Below are 27,557 nucleotides of genomic sequence, written 5' to 3'. Positions count from 1 at the left end.
CACTGTCACGGTCAATTCAACATCGATTGCAATAACATTGTTCTTGCTTCAACTAAAGGACACGCTAATGTTATTCAAACATCTAATGAGTTTGCTCAGTGGGGGGAAAAACCATTATTTCTTTTTAAACCACCCTTTGTCTTCCGGACGAGTGTTCTGTCAAGGCCGAGTACAATTTAGTGTCCATTGCTTCCCAGCATATAGAGTTTTTTCGCCATTAAGGCGGCATTAAATGTAGAGGCTTTTTTGTTGCAAATCTTTCTTAGGGATTCATATTTTCTCTATGAAAACTCACGAACACTATCCAACTTGCGATGTAACAATTTCCCTGGAGAAATGAAAACTGCCAGGTGTTTTGCTTACAAAAGAGCAAAAAAAAAAAAAAAAACAAATGCCCAGACAAATCTGCAATGCGAAATTGCTGTATCGCGCGACAAATGTATACGCTCCTTTATAGATAAAAAACGTGCGCGCCAGTTTATCATTCAGTGGCTTAAAGACCTTCTTTTAAAAGATGTGTTATTTACTTACCCGAGTAATGAAACTGTCAAGGAACTGTATCGATGGCAAGGTTCATCCGGTTGTTTAGGGATGACAAAACTTGTCTTGCAGATGAAACTCGGCCGCGGTATACTGTTCTAGAGAGGAACGATGACGTTTGCATTAATGATTAAGCGAAGTTGAAGAACGGCTTTGAATGGCTTTAATTGGTGCATGGGCTGACGCAAAAACCCAAAAGGGAGCATTAGCAACGACAACGGCGACGGCAACGAGAACGTCACTAATTTGCATATATAGAAGGCAAAAACAATAGCTTTGCACGCTCTGCACGTGCGCTTTTCCTTTTTGTCCATTTCGTTGCCGTCGTCAACAAAACAACAACGTGAAACAGCCAAATTTGAGGTTTTAGGGAGAACGTCAGCACTTGAGGATAAATTTTCATTTTTTCCGCTAAATTAAGCTTGACTGATATCGGTTTTATTCTTGAGGGACTGCCACACCATTGTCATGTTAAAAAGCTTGGAATAGTCTCGAAGTGATTACAATAATGAGAATTTATGTTTTGAGACGACGTTGTCGTTGCCGTTCCCGTCGTCGTTGCTAAGGCTCCCTAAATTTGTTGCCATGCACGGCACGAACTGCGCGCATAGAAGACATTTTTTAATCCTCTTTTTGTTTAAAATCCGTTGGTCTAAAAATTGGCATATTTTTGAAAGTGCTTCGTTCTGGAATATTTAATGACAGGAGCCGCGCCGATAACCAAGAAACTTTATAAAATAATTAGGATAGTACGCGCACTCTCATTGGTCAATAGCTGTGTTTAAATGAGAGTACGGAAACACGGCTGTGACGTCACACGAATTTTGATTGGTTATATGCCGTCAGACGCGCGTTTTGATTGGCTGGTAGGAAATATGAGCGCGTATCAAGAAAATCTGTTTCAATCAAGAATTTTCCTTCAATTTTTTCCTTCATTTGTCGAATTCGGGGAAGTTAGGAGAATTTGGGAGAATTCTCGACACTTGTGGAAACCGGAGACGTACGTCTCCGGTTTGCATGACTGTCTCGAATTCTCCCAAATCCCCCTGGTGTTTAGATGAGGCTATGGAAACACGGAAAACGTCGTCCTCTATTACTTAAACAACTCAAATGCTAAACAAAATTTTAGTTTCTAAAGAAACTGTGGTACTGCGTTGGTGGGAGTTTGAAACAGAAATTGATTTTATCAAACGAGTTGATACAGGTCGAATAACCACCGTGAAAGATTTGCAAAGATTTGCTTTCCAAATCTTTCACGAAGAAAAGATTTGGAAAGATTTGCTTTCCAAATCTTTCACGGTGATTATTCGACCTGTATCAACTCGTTTGATGAAATCAATTTCCAACTCAAATACTAGTTCTATGTAACGACGGGCATTTTCACAGATCAAGCTATTTCAGACGACCTCTTAAATCAGTACATTAGGGAGCTTAAGCACGCGCGTTTTTGAGACGTGGACGGCAACCGGAAGAGAACATTTCGAGTGCCAGGACAGCGTTGTCTCCTAGTCTTTTATACTCGTCATCTCCAATGGAGAAAATATACTTAGCAATGTAAATGTGGTTGTGTGAAGACAAGTTAAAAGGGAAAACAGCTCACTTCCGGTTGCCTTCCGCATGTCAAAAACGCGCGTGCTTAAGCTCCCTATTAGCTCACACTTACATCGCTCACTGACAAGATATAAAATATATTTATGGTACAAAGCTATTCGTATTAATTTTTGGTGAGTTTCTCAAGACACGGCCTCCAAACTTGACAAAATTGGCCAATTTTTTCAAGTTTCAATCCATTTACATCCTCTCCATCCTTGGCTGCAAACAAGAAAGAATTAATAGCCTCAGTGCACTTTACTGAATGGTTATTGGCAACAAAACTACAGCATTATTTTTTGGTCTTCATTGATGCAAAGAGATGCAAAGACGTCTTTTAGTCTTGTTTTGAAGGTTGACTAAAATAGTGTGACACTACCCCTTTAAATACGATTTGGCTTGCACGAGTAACCAATATCAATCCAATGGGTAGTAATTTCTCATGCACTGAGATTTGAGATTAGCTGGAAAGGTCAGGTTTCGCAGGAAAATCAACCAAAATATAACTCGATCTGTGAAAACGCCCGTTCCACAAATACAACTAGACGCTCTATGAGCGTAAACTGGGTCGATTGCGGTACGTATTACACAAAAACAGAAGCCACTGAGTCGGGTGGTATTGAACTGCAACGTTCCAGTTAATTTTTTCAAGTGGGGGTTTAGGGTCACCCAGACGTGGCCCTTTGGCTCCAACTTTCACACGTTGAATTATTACGTTGTTCGAATAGCAAAGTATAGGATTCGACTCCATTTTTGGGCTGTTTTTTTATTATTTTTTTTTCGGGTCACGCTCTGGCTGTACAAGGCAGTTTAAGTGAGATTCGACCTCGGTATCTCTTCCTTCAGAGGCAATCTTGATGACCACTAAACCTCTAAGACTACGTGACAGATTATCGAGGAAATATGTATTAACGAATTGTGTGCGTGACCGGAAACGAGTTTTTGTGTTTTCATTGCACGCAATGCAATATTCGGTTATCGCATGACTCTGTAACAGATATTGTAATTTTGTAATTCTCCCAGTATCGTTAAGAAAAAGTGTTAAATATATTTAAATATCATCGTAGAGACTTGCAAAGCGTCTGTTTTCTGGTTTTGATTGGAGTTAATGCCGTTTTGCGCAGTTTTAAATGTAAAGATCAAGGTATTGTGACATCAAAATCAAAACCCGCTGAAATACTGTGAACTTAAAGGAAATCGGCTAAAATCCTTCGAACAAAGTGTAGGCTACACGTAGCCTCTGGTTTTGTATAAGGGCTTAACCACTAGTTTCTAGTAACACAAGCCCCTATATTTCGACCGCGCGCCATTTCTACGGAAGAGCCTGCTTGCAGGCTATAACAAAACACGGTCTTGAGTAAAACTCAGTCGTTTCTTCTTTAAGTTAAATAGTCTGCAAAAAAACTAACTATAAATTGCTCTGACGGACGTTAAACAAGATTTGTGCAGTTTAAAATTTGTTCTGGACGCTTGAAATTTCAAGGTTATGTTTTAGGCTAAACTGGTTCTTATATAAGGGGGGTCTAAAATGAAATTTTTAACCTATCAGGTTCTTAAATTCTAGGTTCTTATATGTGGGTGTTTACTGTATTTCAAGTGAATAGGTTGAAAAAAGATTCGCGGGAAATCTCTGTCATTAAAGAGAAAGTTAAAGAAATATTGTTGACTTCTCAAATGAATAAGGACTTTATTTTACACTAGAGTGATTAAACAAATCTTTTTCTGACGTTAAAAACTATGGCTACCCATTAATCATTTGCCGGAGATTCTATGAGGAAACTGCTCGAGAATTAAATTTCAACCTACGTATGCAAATTAGTTAAGCTCCAATATCTCACAACTCGATGAATCCAAAACGGCCGAAAAATCTAACAAATGCCTTTTCCAGCATAACATTTATTGAAATAAACAACATATTTGCTATTATATTAGAGGCAAAAAATCCTTCCTATTTTAATTGCGTGCCTGCAAACGAAAAACACAATCCGTCACGGTGTCACAAACCACATGCAATAGGCCATTTCCAAGTTCATGTCTGCCTCCTCTTCAAAGCGAGTCTAAGTGCAAAGTTTTTGTGATTTTAATTAGTTCTACTTTACATATGAATGAAAACTAATTTTCATAAGAAAAACTTCGCACTTAGACTCGCCTTGAAGAGGAGGCAGACGTGAATTCGGAAATGGCCTATTAAGTAATTTCTCACAGTTCAGGATCAAACCCTTTTTCTGAAGAACCTTTTCCGCGATTGATGAACCACAAAATATACAACAACCTTGCTTGCTTTCAAATAATTCTTCACTGTCACATTTCCACTGATTTTTTACCTGAAAACTGTGCAGAGTTGAGTACAAAATAAATGTAAACAGCAGAAAACTGAATTGCGACTTCACTAAACACAGATGCATTCAAGACGTTCGATTCCTTCAATGTCTGTTCAACCCATACAGAATTTCCATTTGCTTTCAGTATTGTACATAACACTACATTTAGTAAAACATTAGAAACAAAGCTCACTTTGATATCCAACGGCGAAAGGTGCAATTGTTGTTGTACCATTTATGCATTCGGTCAATATCAATATTCAGGCATGGCTACGAGGTTTCATGGTCAAATTTCACGGCTCAGTTCTGTTTTTTGTCTCACAAGTCTTAAGGGAGATTTCTAAACAAAACAATACTCACATTTAACCATAAAGCCTCGTAGCCATGTGTCAAGATTGATATATCGAACGTGGCCTATTAGACTGTTTAGAACAAACTCTTGGAAAAACATTTGAAGAGAGCCTTGAGAAATTCAAACAACGCCTGCGAGCACGAGGCTATCCAAATACAATCATAGCAAGGTGTCTGATAGAGGTCAACTTTGCCTTTTGACCATCGGCTCTAACACAAAAGAAAAAAAAACAAACGAGATAATTTTATTGGTAGAACAATGAAGCATCATATAAATCAGGCTATATGCTGAATTGGATCTACTTGATACTCCGATAATATCATACAAAAGGGGGTAAATGCCTCAAAGACACGCTTGTCGGAGCAAACTTCTAGTTTCTTTTAGGCTCCAACGCGAGGCAAACCGCAAAAACCACAATGAAGGAGTCCGTGCAGGCCTGTTTTAACTTCCTATAACGCCAACAAGTTAATAATATCTTCAAAACACTCGCTGAAACGTGGTTTCTGGGCCGCCTTGCTGCTTTTCAACATGAAGTTTCCGGGTCAGGTTCTTCTTTTTGAAGAAGTGGTAGCAGGGGGGTAGGGAGGTGGAGCTTTGTTGAATAACAAATTATATGAAAATAAATTTGTTGAATTTGAATAAATGTATTCGTTCCATAAAACATAACTTTGGGCGTTGAAGTTGAATAAATGTTCTTCTTGCACAAAAATAGCCCGTGTTGAACTTGAATGAATGTAATTAAATAGACAACTCCTGTGTTGAAGTTGAATCAATATGAATTTTTGCACTGATACAAATATACAATGTTGAATTTTGCAACAAACGGCCAACCCATAGCCCACCGGAAAAAATCTACACATTTCTACTACCCCCTGAATCCTACCAAAAATATTCACAGAAGATTCTACCCACAAAGACAAAACTTAGCAGAGGAGTGACAGGAAAGACCTACTGTGCAACGTTTCCATTTTCTTGACACGGAAAAGAAAACTGAGAAATATGAATTCGTGATTGGACTTCAAAGCAAGACTAAGAAAATAAGTAAGAAAAAACAAAATATTCTCCCTCCACAACTGAGCGACGCTTTTTCAGCTGACTCATTCCTTCCTTTGGCAGGTGATTTTAATGAGCGGAAATATAAAGCGTTCGCTTTCATGAGAGAAGGAAAGTGGAAACATTACAAGAGTTTGATCTTGTCGATATCAGATAAATCAATGAAAATGGAAAAATGAACTATTTGTCAAGTTTTCGCCTAAGATTGTAGGTAAGACGTAAACAAAACGAAGTTTATGGGCAATACAAATGTGGGATTAAATTAATCGTTAAGTCCAATAAAACAACGTTGTTTTCACATTTTAATCTAATGTTGGCAGTTTCCTCTTTGACAACTGCTAGAAATTTGTGGCTCTAGCCGGACTGGAGATTTGTTCCGACTCTTTTTTTCTGGATTTGCTCTCATCATTGCTCCACTTGAACTTTCATAAGCGGAAAATCTAAAGCGGAATCAATCCAAATCGAAGAATGGAAGCTATGAAGGACAAGAGTTTCCTTCCGTGACAAAGGGAAGCAGAAACCAGAAACATAAGTTTGATGTTGTAGATATTAGAAGATTCAGCGATAATTAAAAAGAATATTATTTGTAGTTCTGTTCCGGTTTAGGTTTTCTTTCCGTTGTTAAGATGTCACGGTGAACAAAATAAAGTTGATGGAAAACGTCAATGCAAACTTTGGGAATAATAATCAATTTCTATTCAATATCAAGATCCTAAATGCAGAAATGTCCCGAATTATTCCAATTTACATGCCTTCAAATTTACGCTCTTTAGTTAGGTCTTTCTCAGTAAAAAATATTTTAGTTTCTTTTCACTGCATGTCTAAGTCATCCTCTGCATCACTCACTTTAGTTTTTTTAATGTAAGTACCTTCTTAATTTAAAACTAATTAATTTGTGTGATTTAAATTAAGAGGAAGCCCTCAACTTCCAATATCTTAAATGGTTTCTGCTTGGGCTTCCTCCGGCATCACATTATCTCGAAATTTATTGTTAAACCGACATTTACAAGCTTCTTTTGTAATTCGTATAAATAGGGTATCGAATAAACTGAACTGAACGTAATTGGAGGAAAACGTCAATTTTAAAGCCTCAATTTAGTTTCTCGAAGAAAAGTGATTATGAATCTGATTAAAGTTTTCGATCCGCTAACAGAAGCATTAGAAAGCTTACTGCTCTTGAATAGTCATCCGAATTTTTCCTAGTCGATTGTTTTGACAGTTTTTTTTAGGTCGGATTTCTGTTATCGATTGCAGCTGTCGGTAATTGCCTATTCAAGTCGTTTAGCAAAGATACGGACTTTCCTTCCTCGAAGGACAATTAGAGAATTGGAAGAGGAGTCAACAAAATGTCAAAATATCAGCGTTTACTGATAATTTATTACGTAACAGTATACTGTCCGGTTCAATGCAATAAACATGCACGATTTTCACGGCGTTTCAGTAGGTTCATGCTGTTCAAAAATGGTTATTTTTGTTGAAAAAATACAGGCGCACTGAAATTTGCCAGGTGTTTAAGCAAGACCATTAGATGATTGAGGAACCCTTTCAAAAATAAATAATAAAATTAAGTTGTGTTACCAAGTCTTAAATTAACATATTTTTTTTCTCACCGATTAGGTTCGCCTTACTTGAAATGACCAGTCGGCTGAGGTGACTTTGCTTCACAGAACAAATTTAAACTTAACCACACAAAAACATGACTATGTCATGTTGGCCGCTACAGCGCCGATACCTATTTGTTTACCGTGCGACGCCGGAACACGAACGGGTGACCATAACAAATTTATTTCCTAAAAGCACATGGAGTGGTTACTAAGTCTTGCTGTCATTGTTAGGTCCTGACTGGACTTTGGCCCCTTTCGACTGTTTCTTGTTATCAGCCCTCTTGAAATGATGCAACAACACTCTTGCGCATGCTCAAAACAATGATCTCGATCGTCCTGAGACAGATCTCAAATCCTTTCGTGTTTACATGGTTCCGCGGTCCGACTTCAGACCGGTCCGGGTCATTCGTACTGAACGATTCAGCAACCGGAATGAAATGAAACCGGCATGAGATGACTTTTCAACTAATTTTAGCGGGAACGAGTATTCTAAAAATAGACTCATTTGTGACTGTGCTGAGGAGCCCACCCATCCCATAACAACACCCTTACCTAATTCACTCTTGATGTGATATAGTTCTCCAGAAGTCAAATTGGGTTCTTCCGCGTGCCCATAATTATCATAACCAATCGAGTGGCTCAAGCTAACGAATTGAACTTTATTTTTAATCTGAAATTTAAAGAAAACCACAAAACTTTTGAAATTACAAGACATGTTTCGACAGAAACTTCTGTCGTCTTCAGTTGATTAATGTACAAAGCGTTAAGTTGAATTTATAAGTACGGAAAAAGTGCTAATTATGCCAGTAACAACGGAATGTACATAAAACGTGACAATGTGAGAATTAAAAGGATAGTTTTAGATTTACGTGATGCAGTTGTTGATTAAGAGAAGGTTGTTCTCTTTGAATATGAAAAGCCTCTTTTATTTTGAGTTGAAAAGTCGTAGAGGCGTGATCTAAAATATGGAAACATTCCCCTAAAGACAGGGCGCGACATTGTTCGGAATGTAGGTCTAGATAGCAGCAACAATATAGATAGTCGTATAAACATAACAACTTTCTTTAATTTTCCAGACATGTTTCGACGGTACATCCGTCATCTTCAGTGTTACATATTTTGAAATCGCCGTTGAATTTAAAGCGCGCGCGATCTTACAAACTTCGTTACATTGCGTTGTCAATATTGCGTATTAAATCAAAACAGAACAAAACAAAAATTTAAATGAGTGACGCTTAGTTCCTTAGTTCCTTAGTCCTTCCTGGACTCTGCAGCCACTAAGTACCAAGTGAAGCTTAAGGAATCCATAAAATGGGAGAAGCCCAATCTCAACCAGCAGGTGAAACACATTAACCTGACTCTCTCCCTGTAAGGAACTAAGCGTCACTCATTTAAATTTTTGTTTTGTTCTGTTTTGATTTAATACGCAATATTGACAACGCAATGTAACGAAGTTTGTAAGATCGCGCGCGCTTTAAATTCAACGGCGATTTCAAAATATGTAACACTGAAGATGACGGATGTACCGTCGAAACATGTCTGGAAAATTAAAGAAAGTTGTTATGTTTATACGAATTCTGTAGGTGTTTGAAAATGTGAGAGGCCCTATCACTGACTAAGTGCTCACGCACGCGTGTGGAAAAATGCCGGGTTGTTTCGCCGACATAACATGCATTACAGCCCGCACATACAAACTTATAAACCACACGTGAACGAAGCCCGCCAGGGATAGGGTCTTTCACACCAAGCAAGTTGCCTATCTTAAAGGAGGAAAAAACTAGTTTGATGTCCAAATCATTGTAGTAGCGCTTGATAAAGTGACGGATCTTTTTCTGAGTTACGACAGAAAAATGGCCTATGTAAGGTAGCTTAAAATAAAATATAGGCGAAGTGGGAGGGGAACCCTGGGGACAATGATTACTTAGGGTCCCAGTAATGTAACGGTTTACAACCCTTTCAATTAAATGGGCAGGGAAAAGATTCTTTTTTAGGATTTCCATAAGCTTAGTTATGTCCTCGTGTAGCCCCAACCAGGTGTTGTTAATCTTATAGGCCCTATCAATAAGAGTCCTGATGAGACTCACTTTGTAAGAGTACGAAGTGAAACTGAATAATTAGTTAATAACCCAGTAAAGGTTTTCTTACGGTAAGCTCTAGTTAGAAAAGAAATGGGATCATTATTATCAACTAAAACATTTAAAAAGGGTAATTTGTGATGAGCTTCTTTTTCCATAGTGAACTTTTTTAATCCTACAAGCGATGAAGGCATTTCCCATGATTGTTAAAAGCCAATCGTTCAGTGTAAAGGGCTGCTGGAACTTACGACTGTTTTTCAGTAATATTCGAAATGGGCGCCTGATACATGCCATTCGTTTGAAGATCTCGAAACCTTAAACGGCTTCCGGCCATTTTAACACTCAATACTGCGATACGGCTAGTAACGAGTCTTCTCGGCACGGTCAAAAGAACTCTCTATGGCCAATCCTTGTTTTTCCTTGCTGAAAAACCTGTATGCTTGACAAAAATGAGTTGAAACGAAAGGTCTTTTCTTCGAAATGCCTTTTGTAGATTTATTTAACTTATAAACATAGTTTTCACAATTTGGACTTTGGACACCTGTAAGTTAATATCAAACGCTCTCCTTTGCAATAATAAAGATAGTTTTTCCTCTTCGACGGTTTTTCGAACTGAAACCCTTCGAGAATATTTGTATTAAGCGAGATCTTACTTTTTCCCTCATTTTTGGATCCTTTGATTACCTGCAAACCCTGAAAGTTTGGGTGAGGGTATGTATCTAATATTAATGATAAAGAATGATCCTGTTACCACTAGCTACTATACTAATCGGCTACTACTAATGCAACTAAGAAGCATCGATTTTGTTCAGTCAGTACTAGTGTTGTTTACTTTCCCGTTTAGTATTAATTTTCTGACTCTCATTGGCACTATGGACTTGAATGATAAGGCACGTTTGTTTCCAAACCGAAAAATTTTTTTTTTTCATTTTTAGAATTGAATAGAAAATGAAATTTTATGAAGGCTGAGATCGAATCTCTTTGTCCGATGAGGCTAGGTCATGTATAGAAGGGGCTCGTTTTATAAAACTACGTAAAAGAAAAGAATAAGTCTTACCTGAATTTAGAGATCTCTTCAAGCCGCATCCGAAGAGTTAGAGTCGAGCTTATGGAGAAAAACAAACATTGTCTTAAAATTATTTCAAAATCCATTAGTGTGACTGTTTGTTTCATATTTTCATTTCCTTGCTCATCTATTGGTTTTAGCGGAGTCACCTGTTTTGAGCCAAATGTCATTGATTGTCCTTAGCCTAAAATTGCTTCCTTGTGCAAAAGTAAAATATAGTTTGTGTTGTGTTAACAATTTCCTTTCCTTTAATGGGCCGCCCAAGGAACACGAAGTCGACAAAATTGTCTTTCAGCTGTTCCAAGGCATGTGCGGCTTTTGAGAGCTGCAGTTCCTTTCCTTAGATCATAGGCGTCTCAAACTGTTTTGGATTCCAATTCTGAACGAATAATTGTGTTGCAAAGCAGTTTGTGTCGTCATTTTAGAAGAAGACACTCGACGTTTTGGCTCAAATGATTGTTGCTCTTGCTATCAATGACAACATGTCATAAAAAATGACAAATTTCGTTTGCTTTTGAAAACGCAACAGGAATGCAAAAACAGATAATCTCATCAGCATGTGGCACCAGTTAAGTGCAGTAGAAAAGAGATAATGCCTTTTGATTATAATAAAATTATGCAGGGGTTATTATTATATATTATATTGTCGTAACAAAACGCCATTCACAACAGACGAGGTACCGAGAACATTTGAGGCAACATGGGCTCGATGTTTGTTCAAAGATGAATTGGCTCAGTATCCTTGATGAATTTCAAATTTTGATGTATGGTTGGAATTCTTAACTGAAAGGGACTTGAGCGACTCATTGGAAGTATTGGAATGGTTTCGTCAAACGCGGAATGAATGGGTACATCACCTGAACGCTCGCAAGTTTAAGTCTTGGGGAGTGATGACAATCAAGCAAATATGTGTTCTAAGGAGAAATATTATTGTCTCGTGCATTTTGTTTACTGCAGGAATGAACATCTTAATAAGGCTCATGAAGAATAAGTCCGAGCATGAGATCGAGATTTTAAAATGTACTGTCAATCTCAGTTTTAATAATTTTCTTATAAATAAGCTTAAAATTGGGAAGCAATTTTTGTGCCCGGAGCAATAATCGTTAGTTATCAATCTGGCTAAAGCTGGAATTGCACCATCCACGAACTCTGAAGCAATTAATGAAAATAGCATGAGCTAATCGTCTGCTCTGGCAAAACGCTTGCTTCGAAAATGTCTCCCCTTTTTCTCACAAGTAGTTGCAAGTAACTTTCGGTTTATTATGCTTGCGATGTTTTTCTAAGATTAGGAGCCGTGCCTTCTAAAGTATTGCCTTATAACAAAGAAAATTACTCCATCAGTTTCTTTAGAGCTATATGCGCCTAAAACACTGAATGGATATCGAGTCACAGCAAAAAAGATAACCTCGACACTTCCTCCAAAGCAAAGTTTAATGCAAAACGTTTGAAATCAGGGGTCGGTTCCTAAAGGGTGTAATAACTCTATTCCAGAGATAAATGGCCCTTATTTCAACACATTTATCCCTGGAATAGAGTTATTACACCTTTCAGGAACCGGCCCCAGGTTTCTAGATTTCGATTTTCATTTTACTCTTAAAGCAACTTTTTTAGCATTATATGGTCATGCTCTAACTTTCGATTCAAAGCATTTTCTTAAATCCCATCTTTACTGAATTCCTTTTCCCAAAGAAAACGCAGTCGGGCTTGAAAACATCTGCAATGAAACATGCCTTTAAAATTACGTCAAAGACACCGACAACCGTTCCGCCCTTCTCATTCTTTATTATGATCAGAGGGGTCAAGATGAAAGCTAAGTAAAGTGTAGGCTGGGAGTCACTCGCAAAAGTCTTCTATACCTCTGGTAGCATAAAACAAGTAAGCAAAGAAATCATGATTCCTCTCTTCTCCTCTTCTTCTAGAGAACGTTTATTTTGGGACTTGAATATCTACATAATGACCTGCAAGTTTGAAATTACCAGTTCCAAGCGATTGCACACCGTAACTATGTCAACACGTCTTCTACATAACCTCAAATCTGGTCATTCTACGTCGTTGTCAGGACGAGAGCGGATAATAAATGTATATCAAAATTTAAAAGGCACGTGCAGGGCGTGCCATTGTTTGTGTTCAGTGAGCGCTGCCTATTGTTCTGTGGCGTTTTCGAAGCCGTCCGCATTGTGATCCTTGTTTAAGTTCTCTTGAACCGTCTATCAGCGCGAAATATACTTTTACGTAAGAAGCGTTATATCACATTTCGGACGTTTTAACGTGTATAATTGAGAAAACACAAGTACAGACGAAATGCTTTGCTTTTAGGTTTCATCATAATGCAAAATAACACTTCCAAAAAATCGTAGGTGTGAATGCAGCGTGGAGGTGGCACATTCTTCTTTCATTTATCGTTGATCAAAAAAGTTTATACAACAACTACAAACAACAGCGAATTTTTATTTATAGTAATCAATTAAGATTTGCTAGCCATCCCGCAGTGGTTGTATATTTTGGGATTCGTTTGGGATTCGTTTTGTACCCGTTTTGTACCAAATTTGATATATTAAAATTCAGTCCAAAACAAAAGGCATCATCTCGAGGCTCTGGGGAATAAACTCATACAAATCCTTATATTTATTCCCCAGAGCCTAGAGATGATGTCTTTTGTTTAGGACTGAATTTTAATATATCAAAATTGGTCTATTCAATTCGCCCTTCACTCCTTCTCAGGAGCATAGGCCTTCAACAGTCTCTCTCCATTCGATGGACTTCTTCCCTCTACGGAATTGAATTCGACCTTAAATGTAAATCTTACCAGTGACAAACTGTCACTTTATTAATATGTCACTGCAAGAGAAAACAAAGAGGGAAGAGAGCTCATCCCCCATATATACCCTTTTCTATAGGTAACACGTCTCAAGTTATCTTTAGATCGACTCCCACGCTTTACATATCTTAATAAGCGGATTAGGCAACAGTCAATCATATTGCAGGAATGTGTTCTCTGAGCGTGGGCTATCCACGCGGAACCCGTTCCCGCCATGTGAATGGCTGTTGGCTAATCCCCTTGGGATATGTACAGCGTGGGAGTATAGATCTAAAAATAACTTGAGACGTATTACCTATGGAAAAGAGTATTATGGGGATACCCTCTCTTCCCCCTTTATTTCCTCTTGGTCACTGCTATTTTGGAATGCCTACCCAGATCGCTCGCAAGTTGAACTAGTCGATGGACTTGAGGAACCTAGCAAACTTTCGATGGCAGTGGGAGAAGATGACACCGGTTTCTAGACGGTAAAATATATCCTTTCCCTGAAAACTGAAGAACTAAAGGTTGAACTAGATAAACGGGGTCTCAAGTAGAGTGGAAATAAGTGTACTTTGGTGGAACGTTTGCGCGCCGCCATGATAAATTATCTGAACATATCTCCCAAAAGTTTGAAAATGACCACAAACACTCACAAGTCAAGGAGAAATTTATCAAGACAAAGTCGCATATCCAAGATCAAGAAATATACTCATTTATAGAAACCAAAGTGAGAGAGGTATGCCACCATGAAATCGAAAAGCTGAAATCAGAGGCAAGTTCATCCTATGCAAATGAAACCATTTCGTCGCTCTAGAAAGAATATGGCACCCTCAAATAAAGGCTGCCATACAAGCATGAAGCAGGAAGCTACAATCCTCATCGATGAAAACAAAAGCTTGATGACAGCAATAAGGCTCTAAAACAATGAATTGCAAACTGTACTGAAAGAGAATGACGTGAGATGTTCTCGGCCCAACGAGCAAAGGAAAGCAAAGAAAACTGAACGACCCAATGCTAATGACCCAAGTGACAATGAAAATTCTATGTCAGAAAAAGTACAGACGACTCTATTGATTGGTGACTCCATGATAAAAAAAATATTCAAGAGAAAGCTGTTGGCCATAGGGTAGTGGTGAAGTCGTTCTCTGGTGCCACCCCAAAAGCCATGAAGGATTTTCTTAAACCTAACTTGGAATTCGCCAGATCAAGTCGTTTTGCACGTCGGGACTAATATAACGACCTCAAGCAGAAGGAACCGCAGCAAGTTGCCGACTCGATCGTAGATCTTGCTAGACAGTTGAAAACTCATCTAATGCCTCAATCACCATACGATAGCTTGTTTCCAGACGGGACAAGTTCAACAAAGCGGTAACAATAACAAATAAGAATCGTAAGAGTTACTGTCGGCAGAATGGATGGAAACTTATTCAGCATCGAAATATCTCTGAGAAGGGATTAAATCAAGGAGGACTTCATCTTAATGTCAAAGGTAATCAACAGTATTTTAAGAACTTTCAGGCAAGCTTAGGGTGAAATAACGTGCTATCCACTAAAGCTGCGATTATTTAAACTGTGACATGATTGCTACTCGATAGAGCGGTTTTCAATTGAGTATCGAAAGTAATTAGTGAATTACTTTGGTTTTGCATTACTTCACTCAGTGATTGGTTCAAAGTTCTTGCGCCACTTTTTTAACCAATCAGAAGTGAAACCAAAACCAATCGCGGCTTGTACGTGCACATTTTCCCGCGCTTCGTATCGGCTTCGTGTAATTACTTCGAGTTTTGGTTGGTTTACTGGATTGTCTCCACCCTCTTTGATTGGCCAAAGTAATTACTTTGGTTTTGGTTTTACGACACTCGATTGAAAATCGCTCTATGACAATGATACTCGCAAACTAATGAGTATCACAGATACATATGGCCTGCAGCAGCTTATAACTGAACCAACGAGAATAACGTCCACCTCTGCAATTTTAATTGATGTAGTTGTTACAGGTAAATTTGAAATTCAGGTTTGAAATGATTTCAACCTAGGTAAATTTAATTTTAAACTAGGTTGAAATTGAAAGTAGGAAACATCAACAAAAAGTGCATCATTTGTTGGCAAGTACGTGTATATTGGTAAGTAAATCGGTACTGGAAGGAAGAGGATGTGGTTTGGTTACAATGGAAAAGATTATTTCTCTCTCTCGTTGAAAGATATGCCCCCTAAGGACAATGCGTGTTCGCGCGCGTAGTTCAACTTTGATTACGTCTGAGCTAAAGAAACGAATGCATGATCGAGATATTCTTAAAGCATGCAAATCTGACGATCCCAACAATTGGACGCAATTAAAAAAAACTGACAACGAAATATTTTAAATTTCGAGATTAGGTTAGTTAAGCAAGCCTATTATCAAAACAGCTTTAACCAATATACAGGCGATTCAAGGAAGACCTGGCAGACTATCAATGAACTTTCTTCCGATCGCATAAATCTGGGAAAACAGTGGTAACTCATCTCTGAAAGTAAATGGAGTGTCAATAACCAATCCAACTGAGCTTTCGAACGAATTTGATAATCATTTTGCTACAATCGATCCAGAACTTAGCCGTAATATTGATTCTCCAGATGGTCGGATCTTTATCAGAGGAACATCTACAGCACAGACCAAAGTTTTCAGCTGCGTCCTACCAGTGTTAACAAAGTTCTTTCACTTTTGAATAAACTAAAGAAGTCAAAGGCAACTGGTCTTGATAGGATATCTGCTAGGCTCATCCGTGAATGTACAGATCTCATTTGCATCCCTATTTGTGATATTTTTAACTAATGAATTAGTCTAGGTATTTTTCCCGATGATTGGAAATGTGCACGAACAACTATCGTCCAATCTCTGTGATCTCAGTTGTGGCCAAGGTGTTTGAAAGAATTGTCTATGATCAATTATATGCCTATTTAAAACAACACGAAATCATCTGTAAATATCACTATGGTCGGGCTTTCGTGCTATTCATTCGACTGTGACGGCTCTTCTTGAGGCCCTGACGAATACATAGGCATATAATATTGACCGTGTCAAAATCTATGCTGTTGTATTCCTAGATTCAAAAAAGGCTTTCGACTCGGTGGACCACTAGATCCTTTTATCGAAACTAAACCTCTACGGTATTAAGGGTATTGCGCATCAATGGTTTCAGTCATGTTTAGGGGACCACACACAAATGTGTTCCATCAATGGTCTCCTCTCTAGCAGTGGCTCTTAAAGTTGTGGTGTCCCTCAGGGTACTATCTTAGGTCCATTATTGTTTCTATTCGCCCTTGTCACACGGCGGCCATATTGTCCCGGGAGACCAAAAAAGCTCTGCTTTGCTTTACCACGCCAAGCCTCGCAGTGGAAACCATGGGGGTGAGGCTTGGCGTGGAAAAACAGTACAGAGCTTTTTTGGTCTCCCGGGACAATATGGCCGCCGTGTGACAAGGGCGAATTATATATTAACGATCTTCCCAACTGCCTGAATGTAAAATGGCGAGCCTCACAGAGGGTGTAATCACAGAGGACTGCAAAAACTGCTTCCTATGTTGTGCATAAACGACATTTTATAGACAATAAGGACATCCCCTAGCCAATAAGTACTATTTTATTTGATTAATCCGAATACGTTTTACAGATATTTTTTTTTTCTTTGTAAATATTTCAGTTTACAGTTTCCCCAATTAGTGCTCCAGCGCTAGAACGCCTAGACACTTAAATAAAGTTCCTTTAATTTCCCTTTTTTTTGCACCATTGACTAAGAGAAAACAAACTTACTCTAAATATGACGAAAACCGAGTTCATGTTAATTGGATCTAGGCAGAGGCTAAAGTAAGTACTGTAACAGTTGCCCGAACACTTGTAAATAATGATTTTCGAGTTATCAAAGGCGCTACTGCTAAATCTATTGGAGTGACCATTGATGATAATCTCGATTGGGCTGGCCATATGGAGAAGATCACAAAAAAGTATCTTTTGGCAAAGGGTGCCATAAAGCAAGTAGGGCACCTTGTCCCCCAAATGACCTTACAACTAATTTACCAAGCTCTTATTCACCCTCACTTCAATTATTGCAATACTGTTTGGGGAAACTGTGGGATAACCTTGAGGAACAAACCTCGAAGACTACAAAATAGAGCAGCCCGTGTTCTGACATTTTCAGACTACGGTGAAGACGCTTGTTACCTGTTTGAACTCGTAGGATGGAAAAATCGAGCACGCCAGCATGAAATTGAAAAAGCCACGATGGTTTATAAGTCTTTACACGGGTTGGCTCCGGAATATTTATGTTCTAGGTTTACAATACGAGAAACGGCATATAACCTTAGAGACTCCGGCTGAGAATAAGCTTTGCATCCCTTTACCACGGACAAATTATCACAAAAAATAGCTTTAACTATAGTGGCGCCATCCTATGGAACAAACTTCCGTGTAATGTGAATTTTTGTTATTTTATAATGTAGATATTTTATAGCGAAAAGCAGCTTTTTATTTAATATTTTTTATAATGTAGAATCGACCGTGGATAAAAAAAAGATTATCTATCTATCTATCTATCTATCTATCTATCACACTATCTGTTACACTATCTATCTATCTATCTATCTATCTATCTATCTATCTATCTAACCCCGTCCAACAGGACTTGACTTCCAACACTATCACATGAGATCGAGGTTATTTTTGCCAAAATTCGAACAACATAGCGTCCGAACGCTGAAAATCACGTGGCATCTCGATCGATACTCCAAGGACATCCCGCAAGACTGGCACGATTAGAATGCGTTCTCCTGGAACGCAATGGCGAAATATTGGCCAATGCCTACAAAATGGACACATGTAAATGACATAGCTATCACTTTTTTCCTCTCTATTTTTGTTATAGCAAATAGATTTTATTTTGACGTGGATTGAAGCAGGTTGGTATTTAAACACCTGTCTCGGAGGATGTGAAGACCAAAGCCCTCATTAACACATTTTGACGTATCGCTGGTTTCAGGATGGGTTTTTCTCATATCGTTTGCTTTCATCTTATTTGTAGTTCCAACATCGAAAAGGAACACAGAGAAATCAGCATGCATCGTACATTATGGATAAAGGGAACCGTGTGGCGCTGCGTCGGTGGGGAAGTGAAACTACGCAGAAAATAGCTTTCTCTTTGCCAGCTTTACAGTTTGTGTTACCCTTTTGCTTGTCCATTGTTTTTCTTCGTTCCTGTTTGGTTAATCTGCTCGGATCCGGCCGAAATAAATCTATTTATAGCATTGCCCGCTTTTTTTTCTTTATTTCGTTCGAAAAGTATTGGAGTCTGGCTTTCAGTTGATTGGAGATGATATTTCCGCAATTAACCCGCCAGGAGCTAACACCGTTCAATTTTTTGCAGTGGCAAGTACCAAGAGGCAGCAATTAACCTTGTCTGAAATTAAGCTTTTGCTAAAAGGTTGTCCGCTTTAAGAATCAAAGCTGTCGTCGTGTTGACAGATTTGTCAGCAATCAGGAAGATTAAAAACAGCGCACGTTACAGGTGAAAAGGAAGTTTCAGCAATCTTCAGAAACCCGGCTTCTCCTTGGAACGCTCACAAAAACAGAGGCAAGTGTTTCAAACAAACTGAGTGTCTTCGTCTGCCGACACTCAATGAGAGTAATGTAGAAAAAAATTGAATCTGATTAGCACACACATGCATCTTAATTTGTCCTTTTCATCATTGGTTTCATTTGCAGAGTGGTGTTGGCATTTTCGTCGAGGGGCTTGTTGGTCGATACTAAGGAACTGACTAAGGTCAGTTTTGTTTTTTTCATTTGAAATTAAATATTGATCTGCATTTTTTGTCTAAAAAGCCGCGTGCTAACAACGTTAGAGAGAAAATGCACAGGGAGAAACTATGACTGATTCCACTAGTTTGGGGTTTATCGCGTTCAGTGTTTCAATGTATCACCTGGAACAGATAGTCGTGTTGTCTCGCGCATTAATTAACCGGCTTTTTTAGAGGAGTCTCAGATCACAACACGTCCAGAAAATGATGTTTCGTTCGTCAGCGATGCTAAACTTTAGCCTTTGTAAACGTTTTCCTTTCGATTATCAGGCTATATTTGACAATAGTTGGCAGATATTTCAGATAAGAACTACCAGATTAAATCAGTGCACAGAAAAAATACCTTGCTCAGCGAGAATACAACGGCTCACTTTCTTAGTAGACTGAAACATCTATATATTGCCGATTCGTAGTCCATCGAAGCTTATTTTCACCACTTGGAGCTTTTAATTTGACCATTTTAGGTTATATTTGATTTCAATTTTTGCTTTTGGGGTAATCATTGAGTTGGAATGCCGGAAGACTGGCTTGGATTTTAAATGTAGTTAATTCTATTTTAGGGGTGGCGAATGGTTGTTCAAAAACTCTGGGTCTCGCCAAATTTTAGTCGAATTTCACGGGTCTCGCAGTCTCGTTTTTTGAGCGGTTATGTGCATCTCGCAGTCTCGTTTTTTATATGAAGGTCTCAAACACTTTGAAGTCTCGGTCTCGCAATCTAAAAAGTCAAAATGTCTCCGGCTCGCTAAGAAAAACGCTGGTCTCGCCGTCTCGCAAAGTCTCGCATTTAACATTCGCCACCCCTTATTTTAGCAATTCAGGGACTAAAGTCAGCAGCTAAACCACAGACTTAAATATATTATAAATAAACTATGAAGCTAGTGAAGTCGACATGAAACGCCTAGCAGTTGGGAAATCTAATTTTCTGGTGAATTTTTCTTTCCTAATGCATAATGCTTCCACGTTGCAGAGCGTCCTTTCCAACAAGCACACATAGTTGCTCCTAACTTTTTATTCAGAGAGCTACAATATTACCAACATAACCCATTAGAAGGCACTAAACAAGATGAAAAGTAACCTTCTAATTTTGTGTTTAACTGAGCAGGGGACTATTCGCTCAAAATGATTCCTAAATTTCCTTAAGAAAAGGTCCAAAATACGCCTGAGCACTTTTTCCTGAAAAGCTTAAAACCTCCTCTTTGCACGCTGAGATAAATGTTTGAAAAGTAATCAAGTTACCTCGGTGAGCCAGCTGCATGCTTACGTACCCAGTTGATGTTTTGGCGCTTCGGCGTCGCTTCTCGTGCGAAAGATCTCGCGATCTTCTCGTCACTTGACTTTCCAAGAAGCAGTGTTTTAAGAGCTAAACTTATGAACATACGGCCGCAAAAACAAATCCTTACTGTGGTTAATTAAAGACCAGAATTTCCGATTAAAGATTACGCAGTTTACGTACACCGGATGTTTCCCGAAGACGGAAGATCAACAAAGCAACCTCTCTCTCGCAAGCTGATAATATTTCCATTCCGCTTTGACAGTGAGTTCACGGTACTTGTACAATAATGTCATAAAATGATGAGCAATAAAAAGTTCCCACTTTTTCTCATCACTCAGTTCTTATTCTTAAATATCTTTAACAACTACCTTAATCTAGCTTTTATGTAAAGCAAGTTTACTTTTCAACTGAGAAATGATACAGGGTTTTCTCTGGTAAAGGAAATGAGAGCGGTGACTTGGTCTTGTGTTCTGACAACTTACAACCGACGCAACGATAAATAATAAAAAACTATTCACCGAAGTGGAGGTGGCTATCCAACGCTAGCCATCAACACAGAGGTGAATAGTTGTTTTAGTATATACTAAAACAGTGAGATCATATACAGCACAAAAAATTAATTTGGATGTTTTCTTCACTTGTCACGCATGCAAATCGGGACGCCATTTTTTCCCGAGTTGCTCGAAGGTAAATAGCACAGGATATTCGGAGTTTGACGGGCCAATCAGCGCCCGCGTTCAACGCTATCCACTGTTTTAGTATATACTAACAGGTGAATAATTTCGTCTTTCTGTTCAGCATTGTCTTATTCCGAAACTACTTTAAAACAAAGAGAGTGGGTGCGCTCGATTGACCATATTCCAGAATAGGAATACATTAATTCGTTTGTACGGAGATTCACCTTAAAGTTTCAAACACCTGCTAAAAGTGCTATTTTAAACATATCTTTATTATCCTTGTTGCTTCAAAACGCCAGACGTACCATTTTAAATCATCACTCCACGTATTCTTATTTCGAACGCCCCCTAAGTTATGTCTACTGATAAAAGGTTTTAACTCTTGCAAGTAGAAATAGAATATCTTTTTCAGGTTTGAGCTGATTTCTTAGTCATCTACTAATTTCTGCGGCAAATACACAGGGACTCTTGCTTGGATCATGATTTTAAAGGGCTTTACAAAGTGAGGGAAAAAGCAGAAAAGGGAAATAACTATACTTTTTGAATATTTTGTGACACGTGTCTCGAAATATAAAAATATCTGAATCGTGTTTTTTAACCTTTCCCAGCGCTGCCATCTTGAGTAAGTGTGATATGTTTGGGTTGCCTGTTAGCTTTGGGAAAGTTCAAGGGGGGTTTTGTTTGTTTGCTTGTTTTTTCTGCTTAAGCCCTTAAAAATAACAGTGATTCAAGCAAGAACCCCTTTTTATTTGCCGTAGAAATCATGATTAACGGGTGACTAAGAAATCAGCTCAAACCTTAAAAAGAACGAATTCTATTAAATAAGTTCTTAATGCAAGAGTTAAAACCTTTTATCAGCAGACATAATTTTAATTAGTTTGAAACATAAGGTTGGAAATTGCGTTTTGCCTAAAATCAAGGAAAAATTTCCTCTAGCAGCTCAATGCTTGTATGTTAGGCTCCAGTTATGGCGCAGCCACTCTACTGAAGAGAGAGCCACGTCCGGCAGAAGAAAAGACTTTCAACCGACCTCGGCTTGCCCGCCCACGTAATGCATCAATCAATTCCAGAGGTGCCCATCCCCCCCCCCCGGGCAACCGCGGGGCATTTGCTGAAGTTGTCAGTCCCGGGGGTGGGGCATTCGCAATTTATCGCGGCCCGGGGACTGGGCATTAGCCTACCCCGGGGCGACCCCCGGGCATTTGACACACGTGTTTTCGAATTAACATGGAAGGTTTATCGGAAAAGACGAGGCCTTCGTTAAAGACTGGCTTGTCCGTCACGGACTCGAAAAACTTGTGGATGTTTTTAAAGGTATATTTTCTCAATTTTAGGTATTTCTTCATTTATACTTGTAAGCATATGAATATATAAAAGCGACAAGGTGAACAAATGTCACAAAACAATCACTGACGTGAAGACTGCGTAAACACGACTACTTCGAATTTCGCATTCAAAACTAGCCTAGCGGAGTTATATGAAACACTGAAGGGTTGCGAATTCAAATGATGCGATCTTCAAGACAGATCTTGCGAGCGTAAAATGCGATGAAAGATCATTTAAGATGTCTTGATTCTTGACAGACAAAGTAGCCTGCGAATACAGGCGCCTATTGGAAGGCGACGATCCCGGGGGCGGGGCATTTGCCCTCTTTCTTCGTCCCCACCCCGGGGCATTTACACAGCTTATGTGTCCTCACCCCGGGGAATTTGTCCATTTAAAAAAAATTCTAATGCCCGGGGGTTAGCCCGGGGGGGGGGGGGGGAATGGGCACTGCTGGAATTGACTGATGCATAAACACAATAAGAGGTTTAATTAGACCATCCATTTTTTTTAAGAAAACGTTTGTATCCAAAAGAAATTAATTTTAGAACCGCTTATTTCTGTTGTTAAGTTTTCCGAGGGCATTAGGCTTGAAGTATGATTGTCACTGTATAACTGCACATTGTCTTGATACAGACTGCCAGAGTCGTCGCGACGGGCATTGAATTGAAATTACTAGTTAATCGAACCAGTCTTAAGCAGCTCTGCGACAAACAAATGTAGTTTTGTATCAAACACATTTTTGAATGTATCAATTCGGCAATCCCAAAATCACGCGGCTCCTGTGATATCACAGAAAAAACTTTGAAATTTACAAATTGCTACGGCTTCGCTCTTACCTCTTGTTAACAAACCAAACTACTCCAACTGGTTTAATGTTTCATTTTCCCCATGCACTAAAATGCTCGTTTGGCCCATAAAATTGACTAAAACTTGTTCACAGATATTGCTCACTATACTAGGGCTTTTTTGTGTTAATTCGGACTGATTAACGTTGTTTGAACGCTAACAAAAACGTCCTATAGTGGTATGAGAACACCGTACATGCAAAATATTTAAATTCAGCAAAACATAATCCTTTAAATCATCCATTATTCTACCGTCAATCCTTTAATATTATAGAAAAAATCGAGTGGGTTGTGTAGTTGACTATTTCTTGAAAATTACTTGATAAAATACACTTTCTCTTATAGTGCAACGCGCCATACCGTGGCCACCCAACAAACTTTCACATTTGCCAACTATGTGTAAATATCAATTCAACAAAACCATGCAACGGTGTTCAACTTACAACCGTACGAACTTTGCAAGGAGGCGGCAATCAAATTCGCAAACCCTTGTTGGCAGATAATTTGTAAAAAAAACACCTTGTTAGGTGGCCACGGTAAGGCGCGTCGCACTGTAAAAGGCATTTTTTTGTATTTTTCACTCTCTTTCTCGGGAAACTGCCACTGAAGATTCTGGAAAAATCCCCAAGCTTTTGCCTCACTGAAATGCTCAAAAAAATGTTGGCATTATGTTCAAAAGAATATTTCACACAGTTTCCACTTTGCATGATGATGGAAGCACAAAGAGCACAAGAAGTCACAAAAATCGTGCCACACAGGGGCGACATTTCCTTCGCGTGCTCTCCCGAATATCAACATGAAATAACCTCTTCATTACAACACGAGAGAAAAAATCGTTCACAGCATAAACTCCTAGAATATTTTAATTCATTCCAAAGATAAAGCGACTCTGAGTACAGAGGTCATCACAGGTGTTCCTTGGATTATTTTGCCAGCTTATCATCTTCGCCTAAGGTGAAATGTTATGAGAGATCCTCTTCGGCAGCTAAAATCTTGCAAACAGAGTTAATTTCGTCTTTTAAGCGCCGGGAAGAACTTCTCTGTTGATGCAAAATTCCAAGCAACATGCAGGTGGGAACTGCGAGGTTGGTGGATCTGAGCATTTTGAGTGTTTGTTTTGTTTGTTTCATGGTTCAAAAAACTGGATTCAAGTACTTTACGAGCATGGGACGAAATTTCTGTTTAGAAGCACTCATATTTTGCCCGGCCTTCTACTTCTCGAACGCTTCATTTCCTTATTTTAAAACGGCAACAGAGAAGAATCACTGGATTCTCAAACCAACGTGATCGGATAATTTTTCTTCATTAAAGCGAGAAACGTAATGCAGCAAAACACGAATCAGCGAAATTCTAGCCGCTTATAAGGTTTAACTAATCTTTTACATGTTTTGCCCTGTACGGAGATGGAAAATTTAATTCAAAACACTCACCGTTTAGAATGCAGATGAAGCCCTTTTATTCGGATCGATTTTCCCTGATTCTATCCTCGCCGTTCGCTTTGATTTTATTCGATCTTCCCGGCCTCAGTGATTCTTTCGATTTCCTGTCAGTCAGTGGCCGACAGTTTTATGCATGAAATGCCTCAGTATTGACGCTTTGTGTCTCTGCAAAAACTTTTTATTTACCGAAGAAAAAGCAGCGAGCCGGCGGTCTGATAATAAAATGTTTAATTAGTGAACCAAATCGCTCTATGGCATACAGCTGGTATTTAGCTTCAAGCAATTGTCTGAGCGCCAAGCAACGGCTGTTGAATAGCAACAAACCCAGTCTTTGATATCACATTGTTCTCGTTGAATATAAGGCAACTTTTCGCTGCTTTTTCTACTTCCGACGTTATCCGAGGATCGCTGAGTGTGCGCAAGACTCGATAGTTGCCGAAAAGCCCTGATCATCATTAACCCACCGAGATGTCTGAAAATGTCATATTAATTGCTATTTCGCACGGAAAATTGACAACACAAAGTAATTTGCGATCGTTTACTGTGCGACCATTACTTTACTTAGATGTCCAGAAGACGACCTGCAAATGATTCATCCGTACGTAATATTCACTCTAATGCGGTCCCATTAGATGGCAAGTTTAATAATTTGTGGGGAGTAGAAAATCATAAATCATTCTTTGGTGTGTCGCAGTTGAGCCCTAGTGTAATCAATGCACCAATACTTTCACAGCTTTGAGTGCAAACTTTGATTCAAAATGGAGAAAAAAACAATAGCATTCGTGTCCTCGCTGAAACTGAACAGTACCGCCTCCAATGGAAGATTGAAGGTAAGATCACAGCTTTTCTGTTTCAACTTTCCGAGGTCGTTCAGTTCGCTTTTTTGAAAGAAGACATTTTTTGTCAGAGTTTTCAAAAGAATTGAAGAATGTCCAGGCTAAGCTGGATTAACCACTGAGAAAGAGAACATGTATATGATGTAGGTCAAATCCGTTTTTATCTACAGTAGATTAAATTGGTGATCTTCATTTACCTAGGTTGAACATGATATGCACTCTGCCTTTCCTAGTTAAAAGCAGCTATCAACCCCTCAAAAGGGACTGAAAACAGCTACATCTTCCCTCAAGCTCTGCCTTACACATTTCAACACATCTTCTTAATTTTTCGTATGATTTTATCGGTTTTTGTATTTATACATTTATCCATTCTGACGTCTCAACATTACAACAAAGTAAGGGAACAAAGAACTGTACTACGTACGCACTTACCGGTACTCGAACTGAGACCATCCAGATCAATTAGTCATGTGTCTTCACCGCTACACGACAACGACGAACATGCTCAACCCAACCCAGTTCTTTTTGTTATCTCCTTTTGTCAAGAGCCATAATGGGCTATGGCTATGGCTCTTGCTTTTGTATAATAGGTCAATTAATATCTAGGCTTAAACTAGGCTTAAATTAGGCTCCAAAAAAGTATTTTCAATTCATCTGAGTGCGTATTCAACCTCAGTAAAATGAGGATCACCGATTGAAAAACAGATTCAACCTGAGAAAGGATTTCCGGCAAAATATGTATCTGGCTAAGAATCTATTCGTCAATTTTCTCATTTTTGAGTAGATACTACCACCTTCGCACTTAGTTCCATTTTCGCTTTTCGGAAGTAAATCTACACCTAAACTGAAAGCATTTCAAGGCACATTAAAAAAATTACTAAAAATTTCTCATATCACATATAAATTGAGTATTTGGTACAGAAATAAAGAAATGAAAACATATAGGCAGGCTCCTAGTATATAATTTTTGCTTAATTTCACCGTTTTCCGATCATGTTAATTGAAATGTACTCTTGTTTTCCGTTTTAACTTTTACCTGACACATGTTAAGCCCGTCAATATGCTTGTTCATTATAATTTCAGCATTTTTCAACGATGCACATTTTGATAATAAAAATGTCATTATCATGGAAGTATCCAGACAGGATTTATCATTTCAAAATATAGGCACGCAGTGTGTGCACATAGTCGAAGGCGCCGTCGGCATGGAAATTTTATCCACATTGAAGCCGATTGAACGTTATTTTTTCAAATGTCACTGACCCACTTATTCAGATTGACCTAGATTATTGTAGTAACCGTAACAATAGTGCAGTAGCGTATATTTTGACAATTAAAATTCATAATGGGTAATAAGTAGGAATGATGGCAGTACATGTAATGCTTCACGAGTTCAGTCAAGCCATGATGCCGAATCAAATCTTTACGTGTCAGGAAAAACCACAGCGTGGAGGCACCTATCTCCTTGAAGGTAAACCATAAGTAAAGGCGAAACTTTAACTAAGTGTGTAATACTATTTATTTAAGTCACGAATAACCTTTTTCATCATCGCCAAGCATAAACGAAAACCGTGCGTATACGCAAGTTCGCATTGACTTTTCCACAAATTTCTCGCTCATGGAAATTGTAATGATCATAAACATTACAGTGATATTCTGTTTATTTCGGTAATGACCCATCCAAATCTCTCCAGGGAACTGGTTCGGTTTCTTATCTTCTATCATGCAATTTATCAATTAAAGAAACCGTGAAAATGAGGAATAAGAGACACACCGTTTGCGTAGAAAGCTGGTATGTGCGATGAGAAATGGACAAATGGAACGTTGACATTCTCTTCAACTGTAATCTGCTTATGGAAATGCGAACAGTTATAGCAAAAAATGTCAATAGACCTAATCGGCTAACTCAATGTTGTACCCAATTCAAATCTCCC

The 27,557-nt window shown here is 38.6% G+C and overlaps 2 protein-coding genes across 11 annotated transcripts in view; one reads left to right on the top strand and one right to left on the bottom strand.

Moving 5' to 3' along the window:
- The window catches only part of LOC137999799 (putative ammonium transporter 3), a 40,303-nt gene that overhangs the window by 9,816 nt on the left and 2,930 nt on the right, over nucleotides 1–27,557 (bottom strand). The window contains exons 1-4 of one of the 8 annotated variants that reach the window (XM_068845720.1): nucleotides 24,779–24,982; nucleotides 10,593–10,640; nucleotides 8,013–8,130; nucleotides 532–638 (exon numbers count right to left, since the gene is read on the bottom strand). The gene's annotated coding sequence lies outside the window, so the exon portion shown is untranslated. Of the gene's footprint in view, nucleotides 1–531; nucleotides 639–7,466; nucleotides 7,982–8,012; nucleotides 8,131–10,592; nucleotides 10,641–10,750; nucleotides 11,050–20,463; nucleotides 20,799–24,778; nucleotides 24,983–27,557 lie in introns of those variants that run through there. The other 7 variants (XM_068845719.1, XM_068845722.1, XM_068845721.1 and 4 more) reach the window with 7 other exon arrangements.
- LOC137999798 (putative ammonium transporter 3) overlaps nucleotides 14,612–27,557 on the top strand; it is a 37,396-nt gene continuing 24,450 nt past the window's right edge. Inside the window, exons 1-3 of one of the 3 annotated variants that reach the window (XM_068845715.1) lie at nucleotides 14,612–14,890; nucleotides 18,456–19,004; nucleotides 19,136–19,193. The gene's annotated coding sequence lies outside the window, so the exon portion shown is untranslated. Of the gene's footprint in view, nucleotides 14,891–18,232; nucleotides 19,005–19,135; nucleotides 19,194–25,519; nucleotides 25,618–27,557 lie in introns of those variants that run through there. The other 2 variants (XM_068845716.1, XM_068845718.1) reach the window with 2 other exon arrangements.

Source organism: Montipora foliosa, chromosome 4 (genome assembly GCF_036669935.1).
Source record: "Montipora foliosa isolate CH-2021 chromosome 4, ASM3666993v2, whole genome shotgun sequence".
Taxonomy (NCBI): Eukaryota; Metazoa; Cnidaria; class Anthozoa; order Scleractinia; family Acroporidae; genus Montipora; species Montipora foliosa.
The sequence above is the reverse complement of the archived record's forward strand: the minus strand, read 5'-3'. Positions and strand labels throughout refer to the sequence as shown.